Below are 24,362 nucleotides of genomic sequence, written 5' to 3'. Positions count from 1 at the left end.
GACTTGTTTTGGTGTGGGAAAATGCCATTCTGATGTATTTATGCAATGCCCCCTGATCCATCTAGCATCAAGAAGAAATCCTCAGGTCAAGTTGACTGCTGACTGGTTGTTAGGTGACAAGGCAGGACTTCTTCACTGGGGCAGACAACCTGCTGAGTGATCTCCAATAGAGGAGCAGCTTGGAGCAGAGAGTGGGGAGGTAGAACAAAGGCAGGCCTGAACAGGATGCAGATGGGGTGGAGGAGTGCTTGGCTGGGCTCGGAAGCGAGAGCACAGAGGGCTGGTAGTGCGGATGAAGATGTTTTTAGCAGCAGCATTTGTTTTGTTCACTTTTAAATAAGCTACTTAAAAAAATGGAGAATGCAGTTTTTTTGCACATGGTAAAATGCCATAAAGAACAAAGGATATTAATAAAATATGTAATAAAACAATGAAGTATGCATTCCTGTCTCCCTATTTCCTGTTGAACTTTTCGGTGCATTATTTCAGAGTACTCTATGTATATGCAGATCTATAGAGATAGGAACACACTTCCTGTTCACTTGAAAATATGCAAATACATTTACCAAGCCATTTTTTTTCTGCAGAACAGAAACACACATATGAACTTCATCTCATTAAATATCTGCACAGTATTCTATTTCATGGTATACCATAATTGTAATAGTAGTATTTACAGGAAAAAAACAGAACTGATGCCGAACCTTGGATATTAATCATAAATCTGAGTGGGGGAAATAAATGAGAGGTGCCTGTGGTACTTTGAATGAGAACGTCACCCATAGGCTCAGATGTTTGAGAACTTGGCAGCCAGTTGGTGGCGCTGTTTTGGGTAGGTTTAGGAGATGTGGCCTTCCTGAAAGAAGTATGCCCACTGGGGGTAGGCTTTACGGTTTCAAGATTACAAGCCATTCAAAGTTTTCTCTCTGCTTCCTGCCTGCAGTGTAAGATGGGAGTGCTCAGATGACTGCTTCATGCCTGCCTGATCCTTGGCTTCTACAACACAATGGTGATGGACTCTTATCCCTCTAGAACCATAAGCCCAAATAAACCCTTGCTTCTATAAATAGACTTGGTTATGGTGTTTTCCCACAGCAATAGAAAAGGAACCAATACAGCATCCATTAACAGATTTACACATTGAGCTTCCTGTGTAACCTAAGACAGATAATGTCAATAGTCTTTGTCTTGGTTTGTTGATTGGAAAAAAAAACAAACCACAGTTGCTTGATAGAGCAGTAATGCATTCCTTTAAGTGCTAGGCTTGGAAAGAGTCTATGTTAATGTTTTCTTTAAAAGTGATATGTGGAGGAATAGGACACTCACCGTGGCTACCATGATATTGAGTTGGGTTGGTGCTGTTGACACCTCTAATGGCATTATGACTAGATTCCATTTGAATGGGTTTAGAGGTTTGGCCCCAGTGGGTAAGTACTGTTGGGGCAGACTGACAAGAAGAGGAGCCTTGTGGGAAGTCTTCAGGGCACTGGAGCCTTTGCCCTGAGGAAGTATTGCAGTTCTCCCAGACACTTGGATTGGTTCCTGCGAGAGTGTTGTTAAAGCAGAACAGATGTGGCTTGTCCCCCGTCTCTTTGACTTTCCACCGGTGATGTGACTTCTCTCTCTTGTATGTGCTCTGATAATTGTGATGGTATTCACTATGGGATCCTCTCCAGAGCTGAGCTGGTGCTGGCACCGTGCTCTCGAACCTACAGAACTAAGAGCCTTAATAGACCTCTTTTCTTTATAAAGTTACTTAACCGTGGCTATTACAGTGTAGCAACAGAAGGTGAACCAGTACAGATGGAATCTGTTACCAGGCACCTGAATGCCTGGCAGGGTAGGCTAATCTGGACCAAACCTCTGTATCCAAGCCCGTCATTGGTCCTCTTTAATGCTATGTCAGCAGATGTTTGCTAAAACAGTCCCCATCTGTAGTGTATGCCATAGTGATGGTATAAATATTTCCACAGTGTCTGATTTCCAGCTGCCAGCATGGCCTCACTGGATGCAGAGATGGGGAAAGATGGGCATGGTTGGCTTTTCCCTGTCCTTACGTGCTACCACACACCATTGTGCCTTGGACACCTGTCACTCTGAATTCCGAGGAATGTATGTCATTTGCAAATCTGTCAGCAGGAGGGCTTTAGGGGGGACTCCTCCAAAAGCAAGAAAAGGAAATGGGCCTTGGGAGAACAGAAGCAAAGAATGGGGCCTGCCTCAGAGTCCTGAAGGGATATAGTAAAGGGGAAAGGGTTACTGTGGGTTGAGACTTGAAGGAGAATCCTCTCTGAGACAGTTATCACGGGCTTTCTCTCCAATCTGATATAGAATAGCCACTTATTCCCCATTCTCTCTCTCTCTCTCTCTCTCTCTCTCTCTCTCTCTCTCTCTCTCTCTCTCTCTCTCTATTTCTGTTTCCTTTTTTCTTCTCTCTCCCCAACCTTTGGTTTTTGGTATATGTTGGGAGTGAGGAGTTGAGGAAGGGTCTTGCTATTTAGTCCCAGCTCATGTACAACCGGCTTTGTTGCTCAGAATGACCTTGAATTCAGCACCCTCCTGCTTCAGCCTCCTAAGTGCTGAACCTGTGGATGTGTGCCACCATGTCTAGCTCTCCTCTGGCCCTTGTGCATGCCTTGGCCCTACTGATGATCCTGTCATCCTCCTGAGATTTCCATAAACTTCCCAGCACTGAGTAGAGAAGGTATAGGGACATTCTTAGGAGAAAATGTGGGAAGGAAAATTAAACAACTAGTCTTGCATTTCTTGGTCTTTATTGTGCCTTCTATCCATAAGTACTGGCCATTGTCTGCCTCTTTCCATTGTGGTGTGGTGAGTATCAAGATCATCTACAGGCAAAGCTTTAGGGGAGAGGCCCTAAGGGGAGTAGTGTTCTGCAGTCGCAAGGTCTCACTCTAGGGTCCCACTCAAGCTGGTTGTCAGAAGGCTCTCGGTCAGGGGCTGGAGCCAGACAGCTCATTAAAATGAATAGGACCTAGCAGGCCTTCTGCATCACTCCTGGACGTCTCTGATTGCTGACAGTCTGGAACTGATGACAGCCCACTTCAAGTGAATGCTGGACTTGAACGTTCCCTGTGTTTTGCTTCCCAGACCCTTGGTCTGGTTTTGTCGTTTTCATTTAACACAGTGAGATGTGTTGAGAAGCCTAACCCCAGATCCCTGCAGGGAGGTCCCGGCAGGGTGTGTATAGGAGCTCTGTCCTGCCCCGCATCGCATCAGGATATCATGTGTGAAACATGCTCCCCCTTTCTTCCTTATCCTAAAGCCAGTGGGCTGAATAATGAGAAGAAAAAGTTAAGAGGCCCGGCAAATGATTTGTTCTCCATTACCTCACTGTATCGGCCATGTATTACAGTATGACAAGTCACTTCCAGCTTGCTCCCATGAAGCACCATCCGATCCCTGCATCCCTGCCCTAGAGAGCCTTGAACCTCCCTGGAAGACGCCGAGGCTGCAATCAAGCGTTTATACTTTCTTTTTGGAGAAAGACTGGAAGCTTGCCAGATCTGGGACCCCGCTGGTTCTGGCCAATAGACTTAGGCCATTCTCATCCTCCTCCCCTCCCTTCCCACACCACCGCATCTTCCAACTTTTCATTTTCACTGTCGGAAAGATACATTTTCCAGTTGGTTGAGAGAGAAAGAATTCCACAGAGTGGATCGAGGAGGCTAGGAAGGAGTGGCTATGCCACATAGGAGCTGCTTCTAGGACCAGACGACCAAAATCACCAGTGTCTGTGCACATGCATGGTCAGACGAGGTACATCTTCTCTGCCTTTATACCCTCCCTGTGCAGTCCAACGACCCGTAGCAAAGCTGCAACACTGGCTGTTAGCAACAATATAGACAGGCAGAGGTGTTTTTTTTAGGAGGCCACTGTATGGCTGATAACGTCAAGATGTTTTCCTACCAAAAAACCACTGATGGGCAGTGCATGTAATAAGGAGACCGGTGGAAAATAACACCATCAGCTCCGAAGTACAGTCACCACAGGTCAGGGGACAGGGTCCCTTACCTCGTGGAGGAGTCCCAGAGGGAGCTGACAGTGGCGGACAAAGCCTTTGATGAGTAGAGGGGGATGAGGCATGGATGTTAATGTCTGCGTTGCCATCTATATCCATGGGATAGTGAAAAGGGAACCGTTTGGATCCTAACTGTCACAACTATGGCGACAGGTATGCGCCATCCTTACCCTCCCCAGAGGAAACCATTTCTCTGTCCTAGGGCTCAGCCCCTAGAAGATAGACCCATGTGTTCCAGGCTTACTTAACCCCTTAGTGACGTGAGGAAAAATAAGTTGGAATGGATTGAGAAGCTGTAAAGCTGCTGTCGATCTTTGAAATAGCAGTTGCCAAGGAATACGCGCATCAAAGGCTGCTGGAGTATATGGGGGGCATCTGGTGACACGTCCTGATGATAGCAGGGCCCCCTTCTTTCTGTCTGCAACGCTGGCCGAGCGGTTTGGGCAGGCTAGGATTTCCCAGTCTTGTCTAAGATTTGGGATGAAGGCGATAATTACGCTCTCCTGCAGGTGGCGCCACAATGTAGGTTTTCAAGCAGCCTTTGGCCAGAGGTTTTTATCCTGAGCATAGAGCAGGACCCAGCTACGGGACAGCTCTTGGGAGAAAGATGTCAATGTAGCACCACTAGACTCTGGCAAATTGTTTAATAAACAAACCTGGCTTTGTCTCTGTTCCTAAACCAATAAAATGGTCGTAATTAAGTGATAGGAATTTAGGAGTCTTCTCTCTCCTCTTAAACCTGGCCCTTTTATTCAGCCGCGAGAGATGAGCCATCAAAATCTCACAAAATTAGCTTCCTTAGAAAAATAGGGCTCTATGAAGCAGTACGTCATTTAACTCCTCCCTCTTGTGGCCATGGGGGCAGACGCTGACCTACCCAGCTCTGCCACCAGGCCAGGGATGCAGTGAGCGAGTCACAGACCCATTGTAAGCAGGGAACAGCTAGACTACCCAGGGTATATCTGTCTTCACCCCTATCAGCTGGTGGGGGTGGTAGAGCTAGAGAGAGCTAGCAGGCGATCTAGAGGGCTTGTCGCGAGTGCAGGGGCATGACGTGGACCATTGCACGATGCTGCCTTGTCCCGGCTGTTGATTCATAGGAAAGAGTCAGGACAGCAAAGGGCCTGGCCCCTGCATTGTACCACTGGAGAAAAGGATACTTTCCTAAGACAGGGAGGACATGCTCCTTCCACGTGCATTGCGTTAGAATTCCAAATCACGCTCACAGGGGTTGTATTTCGTTTGAACGCCACTGCAACCAGACCGCAGAAATGCGGCCGGGGAGGGAGGGAGGGAGTGTCACTGCGGAGGGCACATGACCTGTGTGAAATGATAGTGATGGTGAGTACCAGAGTCAAGGAGTAGGACAGTCTGCCTTATCAACCCCCACCCCACTCTGGACTCGAGGGGGCGTTCAATAGGCCCGCAGGTCTCTTGCTGTGGCTATTTTGACCCTTGCTGCCATTCCTCACAATGGTATGAAGCCTGCTTTCCTCCCGTGGTATTCAGTGGGAGCCAGGGAAGGAAAAGGCAGTGTGAGGGAAGGTCCCATTAAGAACGGGAGGGCCGGCAGGGGCTGCACCTGCCCTTTGTTGCTCCAGCTTTCTGCGCACTCTTTCCCTGTCGTTGGGCTCAGTCATTACTCTTCAGGCACCACGCGGTATTCATTCCTCTGAATGAAAATAAATGGCACCCCACACCAGGCAGGAGATAAAGGATAATAAACACACTTTGTTTGCTGCCTCTGGGAAAAAAAAAAATCTTTGACTTCCTTGTCCATCCATCAGGACATTGGGACTGGAATTTGCACACACACACACACACACACACACACACACACACACACACACAATGAGGAACAGAAATGACAACCAGGCAGTATTAAAAACACTTGCTGGGTTGATTGATGATTGACCGAGAAGGGGGTTAGTCCTCACGTCCTCTCCCTTTCAGCAGAAGTCCCCGGTAGCCGAGTGACAGTTGTGTTTGAAAAGATCTCGTGTACACCTTTAGTGAAGCATATTATTTAAGTAGCCTGGAAAGGTTTTCTGTAGGTCTTCCTAAGCTGCCACTTCTAGGGTGAGCCAGCTAGGGTGGTGTCATGTGCCAATTTTAGAGGTTTGGGTCCAGGTGAGACAAGCCTTACGCAGACCTGCAGGGCCAGCTTCCTCTGATTTTGCATGCCAGGTGTCTCTGCAGTCTCATGTTAGACAGACATTTGGCCCCGGGGCTTCCTCGGTTCTGGAAGGATGTCAAAGCAACAGCAGCAACATGGAATTATTGTTATGTGTTTCTCTGGGCTTCGGAAACTAACTTGATATTGTGTGCTTTATCTTGAGTCGGAGATCCAGAGTTTCTGAGAAGAGAGGAGCCAGATCAATGCATTAAGGGGAGCTAATAAGATAACCCTTGCTGTTTTCTGGGTCTTGCCATGCTCAGCGGACAACCAGAGCCTAACAGGGCTCCATGCTGTCTCCTGGAACACCCTTTAACTGTAACAATGTCTGTCTTTCTCCTGCACACATTTAATTCGCTGCCTCCTTCTGGGGAGAGCAATTTCAACCAGGTCCTGTGTGGGTAAGCCCAGGCCTACCCACATATGCTGCCTGCCCCCGGGCCTTGTAGAACGTGTCATCTTGCAGCTCATTTCAAAGTCCACCCAGTTTATAACTTTGATTTCTGTGCAAATATAACCCCTATAGGAAGGTGGAGGAATTCATACTGCTGTCAGTCATCTCCTTATAAGTAGCTTCTGAGAGGTTTGGATGAGAGGGACAGATGTTTGCCGGAAGTTGCTGGGGTTGACGGAAGTTAGGATGAAGAAATGGCATGGGTGAGTGGGTTGGGAGTCCCAAACCATAGTCTGGAGACTCTGAGTGGCTTGAGACTTCTTTCACGAGCGGCTACTCTCAGTGGACATGGCTGACAATGCCATTTTCCTGGAACTATGGTAGAAGTAGGCTTACAGAGTTGGGCAGACACACAGGTGGGCATTCTGGTTTGTTTGTTTTCAATGGTTGGGCACCTTGATGGGGCGTAGTCTATGCAGAGATGTTCTAGATAGTGCTACCTGCTTCCTTTCCTCACCTATTTCTTATCTTCCAGACGTTGTCTCAACTGAAGCAACCTCTGGATTTCTTCCTTCGGGCATCCAAAACTACTCTGACATTAGCATTGTCTGGTGTATGTTTGGGCTATGGTCCAGGACCTAGGGCTTCAGAAACAGAGAAGCAAGGTCAGTCTCTGGACATATCGGGTTACCCAGGAAGCTCTGGGGCTTCATTTCTTTTCCAGGACTAGAAGCCTTGGGCTTGGGCAGTCTCTAGTGGTCTACATGTTAGGGTTACCTTGGTTGTGGGGATAGGGCTGGATCGGAATTCTAGCTTATGGATGGGTGTCTGTTTTGGCAGGTGTCTGTTAGGAATACCCAAAAGTGCCTCTGACAGCCTGAACCCACATGCCTGCGCGGGAAGGTGCCTCAATCCGAGCGTACTTAGTGTCACCATATATGCGCCACTCCGCCCTATGTCGCCACCATCAGGGTGGCTCGAAAGACCCAGGGGGTGTCTACAAACGTCCACTCTGGGGAGAGCGGGCAAGCCTGCGGCGTCAACGTGCAGGAAAGCTCCCCCTGCCCCCTCTGCCGGTCATTCTACCTCGGTCTAGATGTCAGCCGCGAGCTCCGAGTCAGCGAGCGAGCCAGAGAGGGAGCGGCGGCGGCGGCGCCGGCGGCGGCGGCGGGCCGCGGGCGGCGGGGAGGGGGAGGAGGCGAGGAGAGGGAGGGAGGAAGGGAAGCAGGGAGGGCGGGAGGGAGGAGAGGAGGACCCAGAGAGCGCCAGGCAGCTGGAGTTTTTGCAGCGCTTGGCCGGGCTTCAATGCACAGCAGCAGCGAGCCGCGGCGGCAGCAGGCAGCCCGGGAGCTCCGGCGGCGGCCGAGCCAGCGGCGGCCCCGCTCCCTGCCCCCTGCAAACTTTGCGAGCAGCCCGCCCGGGGGGCCGGGGGCGCGCCCGGGAGGCTCGGCTTGGACCACGGCCGCACTCTTGGCCGCCGCAGCGCCAGCCGCCGCCGTCGCTGCTATCACCGCAGCTCCGCGCCTCCCCGGGGAGCAGCCGGCGGCTCCCGCGGCCCCCAACCCCGGCCCCTGGGCATTGCCCGGCTAGTCCCCGGGCAGGGGTGGGGGTAACAGCGGCTCAGCCAGCCCTGGGCTGCTAGGGGGTGGCCGCCACTACCCAGGGTGGCGCGCAGAGGCTCAGAGAGCGCTCCCCGGCGGGTCCCCAACGCACTCACCGCCGCGCCAGGGCAGCGGCCCGACCCGGCTAGCATGGGCGGCGCGGAGTGACGCCGCCGTGCCCGCTTGGCATCAAGGACATTCAGCCCGCGGGGGTGGGGACGAAGGGGGGCAGCCCCGCGTCGCCGCCGCAGCCCCTGAGAGCCACCACTGTCGCTGCTTGGGCTCCGGGGCTGGGTGGAGGAAAGGGGTGCTTGGAATCGATCCACATTTTCTGACCTTTTTGTTGGACATTACGCCCACCTTGGACGCTGCAAGAGGAGCTGTCAAGCCCCGCAGGCTCTGATTTGGCCCCCTTCGTTTTTCTCTGCTGCTCGTGGCTTCCCCGTGCCTCGGTGGAGTATTTGCGTTCGGGGCTGGGGCTGAAGGAGGCAGCCACACGCGCGCACACGCACACGTTCAGAGGAGGGCGAGAGGCAGCGGTACAGGCACCATCTGCAGTGTCAATGCGGCGCTGGGGCTGAAGGAGGGAAACGCCGCTCTTCCAGGTAAGGAGCTACCGACCGGGCGCAGGGCCAGCGGGGCAAAGCGGGCAGAGGTGCCGGGTCCGGTCCCGGAGTCCTCGCCTGCTCCGAGACAGCCTCACACACACACACATACACACACACACACACACACACACACACACACACACACACACAATCACACGCGCGCGCACACATGCATACACGCATACACTGAGCTCACGCACCTGCCCACGTCCCACCTGGACACCCGCGTAGGTGCAGCGCAGCCCGGAGCAGGGATTCCCGTGTTCTCTTCACTGGACCTAGACTTCTCTTGCCCAGGACTTTCAGGGTGGGATTCGATAAATGACTGACTCTTCTATCTAGCCTGTTAGGATGAGGGAGCGATTTTGCTGTTTCTAGATGCTTTCATTTCCTTACTGGTTTTTACAAAACAGGAGAAGTCATGGGAGGTCTTAGGAGACCCGCCCAGCGCAATTGCGCCCTTGGCTTTTGGACACTCTTTTTCCCCCCCCCTTTTTTTTAAACAGGAGAAAGACAGAGAGATATATACAGACAGATATGTAAAGGGCAGAGATTAGGAGATTGTGGTGCTCGGGCGCCTGGGAGGAGGCCACATAAGCCACCGGGGCTGCAGTTCTGTAGGGCGGCGCATATGGAACAGACTCTGCGTTTCCTAGTAAAGGCAGCACACACGCCTTTCCGAAGCGTGGCACTGCTTCCCCAGGATGTGCCGGGATTTCAGGCAGGGAGGTGCTTTAACATCAAAGCTAGAGGAGGGATCCTTGTCTAGGGAGGGTGCTGCGGTCCTTTAAGGAGGACCAACCCTTATCCACGTTGCCAGTTACTGGTAGTCAGCAAGCAGACAGGGCTTGGGGACACACAGCTTTGTGGCCAACCCCTCACTTCCTTATCCTGCTCTGTGCAAGTGAGGCAGTTTCCCCCGGTGCCTATAGCTAACACCTGTCACATGTCTTTGGAGTATGCATCTGAGAACGCAAACTAGGAGGAGAGTAGAGATGGATGTAGACTTTACATGGAGGCAGAAAGAACTGTGAACACACTGGCATACCCGCCCTTGACGGTATTGGGTCTACTGTGTCTCCCAGAGTCCAGATCCTCTGCGTGCAGAATTGCTTTCCAGAAGTCAATGGTTCAAGTTGTACTTCCCCAGAGCTCCACCCCCCACACACCCTAGTTTCAGAGCCTGCTCATTCTGAAACTTTTCCTAGAATGGATGGGGGGGGGGCGTTCCAAAGGGCTTTTCATGCTCCCCTATTAAAGTCTAAGAGAGACTTCTCTGGGGCCTCAATTATTGCCTGGAGAAGAATAGAAGGTTCAAATACATCATTATTTCAGACTCGAATACACATCGAAAGTTTCCATCTTTCTATAGGTATCCCTTTGTGGTGTTTTTGGGGCATCTTGATAAAAATGGGATATACTTCTTCCTTCTTCATAAGATCATGTGTTCAGAGTGTCTCATAAACCTACCAAAGGGAGAAATATGTTGGGAATCTTCCAGAAGGTGAGGGACAAGGACTCTTGAACAAGGAGGCCTTAAGTGCAGGTGCAGAGTTTCCACTGTCTTATAAATCCTGATGATGGGGTGCAGCCACAGAGGGCTTTCTTTGTACCCCCAGCTCTCCTATTTTTCAAACTTTTTTTCTGACCCCACCAAGGTCTCTGACTAGGCTTGAGGGGTGGGGGGAGCAGATGCCCTAGGAGGTAAGCCTTATGTCTGCTACGTGTTGTGTAAGCTGTCCTTTGATTGATTGAAAAAGGTAACAAGAATAAAGGAAAGCGTCTCACAATGAGAACCCAGATCAGGAAGAAACATTCTTCTTTTTAAGAATGGTGGGTGTATACACATCCAGCTGCACACACGCGCCTTGCCAAATGCAGTCTTGTTCAAGCACAGGTGACAGGGGTATCCACTTCTGACTTCCAGGTTGTGGAAAAACATTGGTACGTTATAGCGTGCACCCACTTTGAGTGCATGGATGGGGAGGGCCTATCTATGCATGCATATGGCTGTGGCACATGGTTTGTAACAAGCAGCAAACTACAGTGACAATGAGTATGTCCCAGAGAAGCATTCCCTCATGGGACCTATGAGGGCAGGAAGCTGGGGTGCAGATATCCCCTGCCACAACAGACGTCTCTGTCCCCCTCTTCCCTTTCTCAAATATTTGCAGGCTGTTATTTTAAAACCAAGTCAACTATCATTATGCTGGTTATAAGCTAAGTACTAGAGCTCAAAAGAATCCCCACACTTTCTGCACTTACCACTGGTTTCTAGGAAAAGATAGATAGTAATTAACACTGTGTGTGTGTGTGTGTGTGTGTGTATGTGTGCGTGTGTGTGTGTGTGCGTGCCCTGGAGTATACCACAATATCCTTGCTCCACTATTCTCCCGTGGGATTTAAGTTCTCTGATCCACACTGGAAGACACTCAGTTGCATGCACTAGGAGAGGCCCGGACACAAATGACTCTCTTTGGTCAGCCTTATTGAGGCTGGAAGTTGTTCTGGAAGCATTCCTGTGAACAGCAGACATGGTTCACCCATGATCTGCTCCGCGCTCACTAAATCCTGCTTACACACACACACACACACACACACACACACACACACACACACACCACCCCGAAAATGTTTCAGGGAGGAATTTTTCTCCTAGGCAGCCAGTTTGCTCTGGTCTCCTTCCCTGTCTCTCTTTCTCCAGCCTGCTTCAGTTCTGCTCCCTGCAGACAGGGAAATCCACATGGCAGAATCTGCCTACACTTGGCCTACAGATCCTTTTAATCACGAGGAGGGCTGCTGGGAATTGAGTGGGGGACTTTCTAGGGTGGCAACATTCCTACCTCGGGTAGAGAGCTCATGGGGATGGGCTAGTAACTGTTCCGAGAGCTCCTAGGTATTGCCAGGCTTTGATGGGAAGAAATCATAGCAAGCGTCTCTCCTCCCAGCCAGCTAGGGGGCATTTCTCAGCGGCTCCAGCCCAGTCTCACCAGAGACGGCATTGCACAGACAATGCACACTGGAGACCTGTTGGAATGGCTCTCCAACTGGCTGTGATGGGGCGGAGGCAATACTGGGAGCCTACCATGATGTGATTTTTGACTTTGATTACTCTGCAAAGGATGCATCGCTCTCACCTCGCCTCTTATTTGTGTACAATGCTCCCCATGGGAAACTGTCTCAGCCCCTGGGCAGTTGTACAGGGTTCATTTCTTTCACTCGACACCCCCTTTCCTCCTCCTTCAAAGTCCCGTCCCTCCCTCCCCTGCGCTTGCAACTATGCCTCCCTGCTTTGTGCTTGTATCCACCAGCCCATTCACCCTCAAATTTGCTGCACTCCACAAAATCAATATAACATGAATTTAACGACAGCTGGATGATTAAGTGTTATTTATATTTAAAAGCGGCATTTAAAAAAGACGTCGTGCTAATAAATCAAAGGGCTGTTTGGGAGATGCACATGATTAGGGTAATTGCCCTGGAGGCTCCATTGAGTAAGGCTTGGTCCACACAGAGCCCTGCAGACACTGTCTCTTTAAAAACTAGTCCTTACAGTTCCCTCCCCTAACACCCACCTAATCCCCTCTCACCGTCCTGCCTCACTCTGGGTCCCCCCCCCCCTCCTGTCTTTGCTTCCCAGGCAGCAGATATTCTAGTTATGACAGGAAGGTGGAGCCAACAAGGAGACAGGAGCAGGCTCTGCCGCTAAGTGGAAGAAGGCGGATCTTAAAAGGGAAGGCAGGCAGGGGTTCCCAATCCCGGCTGGAGGCCTTGTTCCAGAAGAAGGAGGCTGCTTCTCCACTTGCTGAGAAGCAGAATAGCTTCTAGAAGTCCTGAGTGAGGAACCCTGTCCTATGATCCTGTGGGATCAGCCTCCCCAGGGAAGCAGCTGTGAGGACATTAGTGTTGGCTTTAGCCCTTATGAAAACCCCGGGATGGAAAATAAGTACTAATTAATGATAATAGTAGTGGCCGGTGCTTATGAAGCACTTCCTTTTGATCTGGCTCCATTTGAATACTCTAGATGGAGTTGCTTCCTTTAGTGTTCATTAGCGTCCAGAGGCAATGGCTACCGCAGTCTCTATATCTTCCCAAAGGAACTGAGATGAGGGAGTTTGAGGACTTTGTCCAAAGTCACATAGCCACCAAGTGGTGAAACCAAGTCTCAGTGCTGAGCAGTCTGACCTGGCTCTTTGTCACCAAGCTGCTTTCCGAGTGAGTGGGAGAGTGAGACGGGGGTCCTGCTTGCTCCTTTGGATTATCTCTGACTCCAAACAAAATGTTCTATTTGTTGAGCATCAAATGTCCCTATTAATTAAGGGGCTAGAGTCTTTTCTTGGCTGATGGTGGATTGTAAAGTTGCATGGAGGCCTAGTAGATCACTCGGTTCTGGGGTTGACGGTTACTTGATTTGGAAATTTCTATTTTTCTCTGGGAAAAACACAGAAGACATGGCTGAGGGAACGAATGACGTCTCCATCTTTGCTTTGGATGTCGGGAAGCTCTAGGGGTCTGGTTCTTTGTAGTGAGTATTTCAAATTGTTGGTACTGTGGAAAACATACTCTCCCATTGAATGCTCAGAGAAGTCTCTAAGGTGGGGGTGTTGCGGCTTTTGATGGCATGAGAACTTAGGCTGAGATGACAGTTAAAGATGCCCCAGACCCAGGTTGCTAAGCAACAGATGGCCAGTTCACTGTCGGGCAAAGATTCGTCCTATGGCACTGTTCACAGGTGGTGCTCTGTAGTTATTCTTTCATTCATTCACTAGCTCTTGGGGTCTAAATTTTAGGATCCAGAGGCAGGGACAAAGTCATGTCATACTCTGTGAAACTTTCTGCCCATAGCCTGCCCAGGGAGGGTAACCCTGCAGCTGTAATGGAATTTGGAATTCAGAATAGAAGAGGAAAAGAAGGTGAAGTGGGCACAGGCTGATTCCGCTAGGAATCACATTGTGAATTGAAAAGATGTACAAGTAGGGTTCCAAGATGCTGGCATTATGCTGGGTGTTGTCCCAGCCAAGGCCAGGGCTCCCCAAACTCAGTCCCTTGGGTCTCTGTACTCTCAGGCACAGAATAAGAGAGGGGCTAGTGGTTAGGGTTCCCCTCTAACTTTCAAAAGAGAGACTTTCATCCCATGCACTATGTAATTTGCTTTTCTTCTACACTGTGCAGTGATGAGAAGTTCTGCTAAACTTCAGGGAGGTTAGAAGCAGCTTGCTTAGAATTTTATCACCTCCCACCTGGGTGGGAGGGGGCAGAAAGGACTCAGATTTAAACCAACAGGTGCCTGTGAGTTCTGAAGCATCCTAGGAGCCTGGGGCTGTCAGCGGCATATCCACTCCCCTCCATGGTGCCTTCCCCATGAACCAGGATTCGCAACAGCAAATTGGATTTTAGGATGTTTTTGTCACCCCAACACAAAACACATCGCTAGCTAAGAGGATCTTGTCTTCACAGTCAATGTACTGAACCCAGCCTAACGCAATCAATTCCCCAGCTCTTACAAGGAAAAGGCTTTCATTATGAAGTGGGAGGAGAGGAACACTTGGGGATGAGGTCACTGAAACTACAGCTACTGCAGGCCTTTCCTGCCCATTGCTGCAGGCCAGCGCTTCCCACTGGACACAGCCCATGAAACTCTTCTTGGGAGAGCGCAGCTGGCTTCTCCTGGGCCAGTAAAGAGCCCAGAACCAGAGGGGGAAGCAAATCAGACCTTGGATTTATCCCAGAGGTCAAAAGGCGGGAAAGGAAGCAGAGCAGAAGTAGTCGGCTGTTTCTGTTCACACTGGGTGTAGAGCCTCGTGGTGGCGATTGACAATGGGTTTTCACTCGCGCCAATCTATGTGGCCTGGCAACACTGCAGAGGGCAGGAGCTCCATTTTCTCACCCTTCAACTCAGTTTTGCTTCTTGAAGGTCATACCAGCAAGAGAGCAGAAATCCCCAAAGTTTGTTCTGTGGTTGTGTAAATAGATGTCACACACACCACATTTATCAAGTCTATTAAGTTTGAGACGCTGGGTAAGTTAAATGAGTTAAGCTAAATGAGTTTCTTGCTGTGGAATTTCTCACAGACTGTAACACACCAGCATGCTCCACTGTGGTGTAGCCTTGGAATCTATCAAGAAATAAACACTCTTGTGTGTGTACATGTGAATGCCTAATGCCTACATGGTCTCTCTCTCTCTCTCTCTCTCTCTCTCTCTTTCTCTCTCTTTGTGTGTGTGTGTGTGTTTTCATGTTCATATGTATGTGTGAGTTATCTGTGTGTAGATGTGAAAGCCAGAGGTTAATGCTGAGAGCGTTTCCAGTTGATCACCACCTTACAGTTTTTGAGGCAGGGTCTCTCACTGAACCTTGAGCTTGCCAGCTTGGCTGAACTGGCTGGCCAGCGAGTCATAGGCCCCTCTTGTTTACAGCCCCAGTGCTGGGATCCCAGGGCCTATTGTTGTGTCTGGCTTCTTTATGTGAGTGCTGGGGTTTGAACCCAGGTCCTTGAGTGCTTGCATTCTGAATGCTTGACTGACGGAGTAATTTCTGTAGCTCATGTTTTATTGCGACCTTATTATTGACTGCATGATTTCAGCTGAACTTTTATAACCAAGTCTTGGGTTCTGGTGACTGTGAGGTTTCCCAGTTCTCAGAATTCTGTCTCTAGCCTCGGTGTCTGCTGAGCCATCTCCACGCTCTACCTTTCCCGTTGTCCTTCCAAGGTCATGTTCTCAGGCATGTGGACATATTCTTAGATTCACACATGGTTCCTATACGGTTTTTTTGCTTGATAACCACTGGTGTTATGGAAAAGTAAACATTGGATATGGCAAAATGTAAATCTCAGCTTGGTCATTTACCAGAAAAGGGTTTTTTTTTTTTTTTTGGAAAGATCACTTTATGCCTCAATACTTCCTGTTACAAAATGAAGAGGTAGTTCTAGAGTGGTAGCTAAAAAAATATTTAATAAAAAGTGGAGGAATTCCTTGTTCAACTGAAATATTATATAAAAACCTAGTGCACACAAGTGTATTCTGGCCAAAGATGAGGATACCTGGATTTGCCCCCTAGCCTGTCTGTCCCTTACCCCTAATCTCAGCCTAGCTTCCTCAGATGCTGGTGTGACATCACTTGATGGAGAGATGATGAGGCTCAGAGGTTGGACCTCCGTGGTTCTTCTTACGGTGTCTGATAATGGAACCTTCACAGGAGCCTGGCCTTGGCTCTGAAGGAGGAAAGGCAGTAAGAGCTTTAGGATAACAGGGCCGGTATGAGTTGTCACTGGGTGGCTTTGAGGGGGAAGCTAGACGGAAAGAGGTGAAGTAACCTTTTCTCCTTCGCTCTGTGGAGCAGTCAGGTTTATTCTCTGGTATTTGACTCCCGAGCTTTATTGAATAATAACACATTAAAAGAAGCCATATTGTCTGGCACCTCATATTGGGCACCATATGTAGCGAGTCTTTCTCTGTCCTGCCAGCCAGCTCCCAAATAAAGACATGGAGACTTATTGTTAATTATGAAAGCTTGGCCTTAGTTTAAACTTGTCCCACCAGCTCTTATAACTTAAACCAATCCATTTTTTTTATTAATCTGTAATCTACCGTATGACTCTTGCCTCTGTTCCATTCTGTGTGTCTAACTCCAACTATGTCTCCATGGCATCTCTTGTGTGCCTCGATTCATCTCCTTCTTCCTCTCTCTCTGCCTGAAAGTCCCATTTATACCTCCTGCCTAGCTATTGGCTGTTTAGCCCTTTATTAAACCGATCACAGCAATACATCTTTACAAGGTTACAAATACTCCACAACAGGGTGCGATAAGACAGATCAGGGCAAAGGCATCAATTGAGCCTCATGTAAGGACTGTGTGGCTTCAGGGTCTAGAGAGTGAGATGGCAAGGAATTCTCTAGTAAAGAACTCCCTAGATTCATAGAGTTGTGGCAGCCTTAGACAACCACACCGCAAGTCACCCGACCCACAGCCCCCACTGAAACCACATTAGGAATGAGTGCCGGCATTCCTAGGGCTGTTACTACATTGTTTTTGCTCTTGACAGTGAAATTATTCTATAATTTATAATGAGATAATACTGATAAAATTGTTGAGCTGGCCATAGTATCAATAAGAAGAGTTACTGGACAGGTATCAAGACATTTCCCTGACGTTGAGCTGTGTTAGCTCCTGAAGCGCCTTCCAGCATGGTATTGGGGCATCCTAGGCTCATGAGCTGATGGCACAGCTGCTGGGAAAGCAGGGGCAGAAGCCAGTGATCTATCCTCTGGCTACTTCTGAGCCCTGTTGTAAGGACTGAAGGGTGGTGCAATAGAGGATAGTTCTGCATAAAGTTTTAAGTTGTTGCTTTCAACCAGCCCTGTCCCCTCTGAAGTTTATTATTTATTTATTTGTTTTTTGGTAATGCTTGCACTTCGAAGGCCTTCTCAGGTCAGTCTGGGCAAAGGCTCAATGATCACACTGTGTTTGTGACCTCTCTCTCTCTCTCTCTCTCTCTCTCTCTCTCTCTCAGCTCACTTCCCTATTAGAGGCTCACCCGTCTTCCTTCCCTAGATGCACTTGCTTTTAACTACTGATGCATATGAGCAGCTCACTGGCAGAGAGACCAGGGTTTGCAGCCTAGTCTTCCTGAGAGTTCTGCGCCCCGCCCCTGCTTGAAAGCGTATCTTGTGCAATCAGAAACTCCATTCGTTCTTTTCCACAATGACAAAGGAGCTGTTGCCCGGCAGGGGCAGGGAGGACAATTGAAATCATGTACAACCTGCTCTCTGTATCCACGGGCTCCACATCTGTGGATTCAACTAACTGTGCATTGAAAATATTAAAAGCAATCATATTGCTGCCGCATGTGAAGAGACTCTTCTTCTTGTTCTTCCTTCCCTGCACAATGTAGCATGATGACCATTTACATAGCATTTCCATTGTATTAGTGTTATAAGTAATCGACAGATGATTTAAAGTATACAGGAGGATAGGCCTATGCTGTATGCAGGCAAGTATTATATCATTATATAGAACAGTCTTGAGTATCTGCCAAGTTTTTTTTTTTTCCCATCCATGGAGTGTGGTGCTGTCCTGGAACAAATTGTTTGCAGATGCCAAGGGATGACTATATTTCCTGATGTCCTAGATTGAGAGGAACTATTTGATACTTCTTTTATACTCAGCCAAATCCAGAGGGTATCTTTTTGAGGTGATTGATAAGTATTTGCTGAATGTGCAGGATGGGGGTAGATAGGTTATGGTGGGATCTTCATGTTGATGGGCGTAGAATCAAAGTATCACCCTTTGTGTGAAGCTTACTGTGGGTTAGATGCTGATGGATGGAGAGGGATGGCCAAGCTAATTTATCCAGAGCTGAGTCCACTGAATGTCCCCTCCTCATGTCTCACTTAAAAAACAATTACATGACCAAGAAAGTTCTACAGATACCTTCTCCTGTGTTTTCTCCGTCTCAAAATGCATAGCAAATGTATTCACGGGAAGCCTGTATATTATTAACCATATGTTTTAGTTTATTTGGTAGTGGGTTGCTTTGTGTTGATGTATCTAAACCTGCTGACATCTCCTGGAATAAAAGTTTTGTTTGGTAGAAAACATTTTTGGGATGAGGATACAGTTCAGTGTTAGAGTATTTGCTTAACATGTGCAAGGTCCTGGCTTTGTTCCATAACTAGTGGAGTGGGAAAGAAAGGAGAATGGGAGGGAGAAGGAGGGGGACAGTGGCAGCAGCAACATTTTCGTAGATAGTGCCCTTCCATAGGATGTTTTTAAGTTCAAGGTCAACTTGGAGGAGAACATACTAGGACGAGGACGTCACTGTCCTAGTAAAGTGAAGACATGTGGGGCCCATCTTTCAGAGATTCCGCCCATCTCTTGTCCCTGCTAAATGCTTTTGAAGGGCCCCGAAGTGACTGAACTCTTATAGCACTTCTCTGAGCATGGCCACACAGTCTGCAGGCAGGTGCAGGGTGCAGGGTGCAGGGTGCAGGGTGCAGGGTTTGCTTTTAGAAGTGTGAATGCAGCTCTGGTAGATCACGGAGAACATCATTGACCAAGGTGAATGTCTGCAGAACATGTAAGTAACGACATCCACCTTTTCCATTTTCCCCACAACCTTAGCAACTCTTATGGAATAACAGACTTCAGAAGAACTGACCAAGAGAAATGTTCCTTCTCAAACTGACAAATGAGACTCGCATTATTAAGGCACATCTCCCAAAATTTTGAATAGTTGAAACCAATTTTCTCCTGAGATGTGTTGGGGAGTCTTTGCCACCCTAAAGGGGAATGAAGGTTTGTGATTTGACTATGAATTCATGGCTTGAACGTGAAATAGTGCCCCAGAGATTGTATTTCCTATAGGAATCATTTTAACCACCGGTTATTCATTTTAGATAGGTAAATAGTGTGTGCATGTGTGTGAAGAGGGGTGAATTGAACAGAAGGTCCTGGAGATTTTGTAGTTTGGTTGGTTTGAACTTCATGGTTTCAGAGAGTCAGAACATTGCAGATGGAGAACCAAAATCATATTGGGTTATCTTAGTCTTTTTAGTAGATATTTATTGCTCATCCCTGTATCTGACTTAACATTCTTTTGACTACCAGATAAAACATTCAGAACATACTCTTGAGAAGCCATTAGCTTCCATCAGTCCAAAGCTAAGGATGTTATCAGATAGCACCTGAAACCTATAACAGAGTTTCCCCACTTGCTGTACCCACCTGCCCGTGGTCTCAGCATTTGGTAAATGTGTTAATTTATGTCTGCTTTTTGATCTGTGTTCATAGCAGTTCATGAAACCGTTTTCCATGGTCGGTCATGTTAATCGAGGCAGCACAAGTCTGTGTTCCTAGACCACAACCACTCATATTTGGCTCAGTCTATGTAAACTATCTCTTACATTCTTTGGAAGGAGAGTTGTGTTTTTGCATGGACAAGGGTACCATTCCAAGTGGTATTTGGCTTTGGATTACCTAGGGACAGCAACTGATAGCCTGCTTGCCCAACTGATGCTCCAGTCCCTGCTGCCTGAGCACCTAGTTCCCTTCCAGAGTGAATAACGGTTGCTAACACACACTTACTAACAAAACTCTCCTGAGACTCATTCATAAAGCACTGCACTGGTGATTCTATCAGCATTAAACTGTTTGGTGACTGAGTTTAGAATTATAGGAATCGGGGAAATGAATTAGCCGTAAATCAAGTCCCAGCTGAGTTCAAACCCAACTGCAGTGAGTTTTAAATTTAAGCTATCTCGCTCTGATGAAGCAGTTGTAAGTCAAGCACGGGAGCTCTGTTGCTCTTGACTTTGGAGAAGTGTGGCAGCCGTCCTTTGATGGGAAAACCCTGACAACAGCTTGTATTGATTCCTAACCATGTTGGGAAATTGTCACTTCATTTCTTCCTTAGAAACTCTTGGCTCTTTCTCTCTCTCTCCCTCTCTCCTTCTCTCTCCCCCCCCTCCACCCTTAAAGTAGAAATCCTATTTGCAGGGACACAGCAGAGGGCAGGTGGGAGAGGGGCTTAGGCCCATGGGGCAGGGGGAACTATTCATCAGTTTCTCTTTGGCCCTACCCATGCCAAGTCCCCAGGAAGCGGACTCGGGGGCTGCTGCAGGTGGTGTCCTGTGGTTTGTTTCCCTGCCTGGGCCATATTGGAGTCTTCCTTCTGGGAGATGAGCACAGACAATGGACAAAGAAAACACTGAGGAAGCGGCACAGACTGTCATGCTGTAGTTGTCAATTGTGGTCTAATAAGAAGTCATTTACGTAAGTTACAGGGTTCCCTGACTGGAGCTTGTTGGAAATGTGACTACAGCCTCTCCAGGCTGATTTTCTCCCCTCCCCTGCAAAATAATCCTGTGGTTTTCATTTTCAGAGCAATTGAAGAAGAATTATATGTTGGCCAGGGAATAGAGAGGCCTAGCTTCTAATCCCAAGTCTGCGGAGTATTCTCCAGTCACTTCTGTCTGGGCAATGCCTCTATGTCTCTCTCTCTGAAGCCAGGGATAAGCCCTCTGTCCCCCACCTGCAGCTCAGGAGGATGAATATGGTCAAACATATTAAAGGCCTGGCTTCAGAAACCAGGGTCTGTTTACACACAAGGTCAAAGAAAATCAAGAAAGAGAGTGATGAAGCTAGGCTTCTCACCATGAGTCTTTTAGCATCTCCCCATGTTTGCTGCTCTGGTAAAGAGCTATAAAGGATTAAAACTATTTGCCTAGGACCAGAAAAACAATGCAATTGGGACAGCAGGAGAAAGTAGACTGGGATGCTTAACACCAAAAAAGAGGGGGCCTCTGCAGGGTGGGTGGGAGAGTTGTTTATTGTAGGTTGAGTTGGGGACTTTGGAGCAGGAAGGGGGCAAGATTTCCCTATATTCCCAGTTTTCACTGTACTCCATCCAAATATACTTAGATATTTTAGCTAGAGAAGTTCACTGTGATGGTATAGGAGATTCTACCAACTATTCTATCATTCATCCATTCAACCAGTGTCTGTTGAGTACCTACGACATTGCCAGAAACCATGGAAGGATTGGTTTGCAGAGGAAAGGGCCTTTTTACTGTCTGTAGAGAACAGTGGATTATGAATATAGCATGGTGTGAACAGAATCTAAATGAAACATGGTAAGGGTGGAGGTGTGATGAGATCATAAGTGGGCATGTGTCCAGATATTAGAAGAAGGACATAGAGATGACCCTTGGCAGGAGGAGAAGCGAACTGAGTTTGAAGGGTCAGTCGAATGGTGAGCATACGAAGAGAGGCTTGAGGTAGAGGAGAGAGCATGGGTAGGCATAGAGTGTAGGGTATGAGTGCATCCATGGGGCCATATGCAATTGTTCAAGGCCAAGTGGGAAGGGGTGGGTAAAAGCCAGGCCAAGAACAACATAAGTGTCCCAGGGACGGATTTGCCCTGTAGGTCAAACTTTGGGGTATTCCAAGGAAGAGAGTCAGTGTGATCAGATTCTCCTGTAGAACGGCCACAATGGGGAGGGGGCATGTAGAGACCAGTCGGAAGTAAGGTAACTCTGACCACCTAGGGATGCCTGAGCAGGGACTGAATAAAGTCAGTGGGAAAAGTGGGAAAGGAGGTATGTAGGAGCTAAAGTTAATGGTGGTAGCTATGGTGGTAAAGGTGTTAGCCATGAAACAAGGGAAGGGTACCTGGGGATCCCTGATAGGTGTCTAACTTGAGCAGCTGGTGGCAAGTGAGATCCTTGATGAAGCGGAGGTTTCTAGATGGAGATGGGGCTGGGGTATGGATCAGGATAACAATGGTGCTTTCCTGTCTGGATGCAGTGACTGAAGGATGTAGGGAGTCAGGGTGGAGGTGATCAGAGACCAGTGACTTGACCTTCCTCTGCTTGCCCATGCTGTTTTAACTCTGTGACCATGGGCTTTACGAGCTCACTTTGGGATCTAGCAGCAGCTTGGTAAACAAGGAAGACCCATTTGTGTAGTTTTACACGCGTGCGCGCGCACACACACACACACATATAGTTTATTATATAATATATATGTTTATTTATATTGATTTTTATTGAGCTCTACATTTTTCTCTGCTCCCCTCTCTGCCTCTCCCCTCCCCTTTAACACTCTCTCAAGGTCCCCATGCTCCCAATTACTCAGGAGATCATGTCTTTTTATACGTCCCATGTAGATTAGATCCATGTATGAATCTCTTAGATACATTCCATGTATGAAGACTCTTAGAGTCTTCATTGTTGTCTAGGTTCTATGCGATTGTATTTGTAGGCTGGTTTTCTTTGCTTTATGTTTAAAAACCACTATGATAATTGACTTTCTGGGTCTGGATTACCTCACTCAACATGATGTTTTCTAGCTCCATCCATTTGCCTGCAAATTTCAAGATGTTGTTATTTTTTTCTTCTGTGTAGTACTCCATTGTATAAATGTACCACATTTTCCTTATCTATTCTTTGGTTGAGGGACATTTATGTTGTTTCCAGGTTCTGGCTATGACAAACAAAGCTGCTATGAACATAGTTGAGCACATGTCCTTGCGGCATGATTGAGCACCCTTTGGATATATACCCAAACGTGGTATTGCTGGGTATTGAGGAAGGTTATTTCCTAATTTTCTGAGAAATGGCCACACTGATATTCAAAGGGGCTGTACCAGCTTGTACTCCCACCAGCAATGCAGGAGTGTTCCCTTTACTCCACAACCTCTCCAGCATAAGTTGTTATCAGTGTTTTTGATCTTGGACATTCTTATAGGTATAAGATGGAATCTCAGAGTTGTTTTGATTTGCATTTCTCTGATGACTAAGGATGTTGAGCATTTCCTTAAATGTCTTTCAGCCATTTTAGATTCCTCTGTTGAGAGTTCTCTGTTTAGGTTTATGCTTCATTTTTATTGAATTATTTGTTCTTTTGATGACCAATTTCTTGAGTTCTTCGTATATTTTGGAGATCAGACCTCTGTCTGATGTGGGGTTAGTGAAGATCTTTTCCTATTCTGTAGGCTGTCGTCTTGTCTTGTTGACCGTGTCTGCCTTTACAGAAGCTTTTCAGTTTCAGGAGGTCCCATTTATTAATTGTTTCTCTCAGTGTCTGTGCTGTTGGGGTTATATTTAGGAAGTGGTCTCCTGCGTAATGCTTTCTTGAATGGATTACTTGAGATGTTTCTAACAGCACCCCAGGCATCCACCTAGTTTTAGGAGAGCCCCACTATTTTCCAGTGGAAAAAATGACAGTCCTGGGAGGTTGAGTGGTACCCACATCATTAAGGAGCAAGCCTTGGCAAAAAGAGGACAATGGAGAATGAGAGGCCTTTGTTCTGCTCATTTTCTTGTTCTGTTTCTTGGTGCATGACCCCCTCTCCATGTCAGTGGGGCCACGCTCAAAACACTATGGTCTAGTGAAGGAGTCTCATCAACCTAAGAGATGACAAAGAGATTTTGGCCTTACCCTCAGGGATAATGACTTGTTTATCTAGACCAACATCCTGAGTGATAGTGAGGCATGATAAAAAGGTAAAATTAGGGGCCATGTAGAGAGGAAGATGCTTTTCATTCTGGGGTCTTCTTTGCCTTTCCTGCTGAGAGTCAAGACACTTGAATACAACTGATAAAGCCAGAATTGCCTACAGAGATAATGTGTGTTTTCCTAAAGATATCTCAAAACAAGAATGTTAAAAAACAATAGATTACACTTACTTAGGGTCAGAATGTTTGTGCCCTTGAGTGTCCATTCTCATTCTTAAATTCAAATGATGCTATTTGTAAAACCATGTATGATTTCATTTACAAAAGCAAATTCTTTAAGATTGGAAAAATAACTGAACCAGATCACATATTTTCATTTAACTTTTAAACCGGGATTTAAATCTTATTGTAAATTATGTAAGAATGTAACATAAAAAGCCACAAGATTATATGAATGTATACATACATACATACATACATACACACACACACACCGCCATGGTGAAGACAACTGTGCTTGCTAATTTTATATCAATCTGACACAGGCTAGAGTCATCAAAGAAGGGAACCCCAATTAAGAAAA

The 24,362-nt window shown here is 47.6% G+C and overlaps 1 protein-coding gene across 1 annotated transcript in view; it reads left to right on the top strand.

Annotated features, from left to right (window-relative positions):
• Nucleotides 1-8,466: 8,466 nt before the first annotated feature.
• Nucleotides 8,467-24,362, top strand: part of Plxna4 (plexin A4) — a 454,827-nt gene continuing 438,931 nt past the window's right edge. Inside the window, exon 1 of the mRNA XM_087901814.1 lies at nt 8,467-8,818. The gene's annotated coding sequence lies outside the window, so the exon portion shown is untranslated. The remainder of the gene's footprint in view (nt 8,819-24,362) is intronic.

This window comes from Myodes glareolus, chromosome 25, assembly GCF_982192425.1.
Source record: "Myodes glareolus chromosome 25, mMyoGla1.1, whole genome shotgun sequence".
NCBI classification, from domain to species: Eukaryota; Metazoa; Chordata; class Mammalia; order Rodentia; family Cricetidae; genus Myodes; species Myodes glareolus.
The sequence above is the reverse complement of the archived record's forward strand: the minus strand, read 5'-3'. Positions and strand labels throughout refer to the sequence as shown.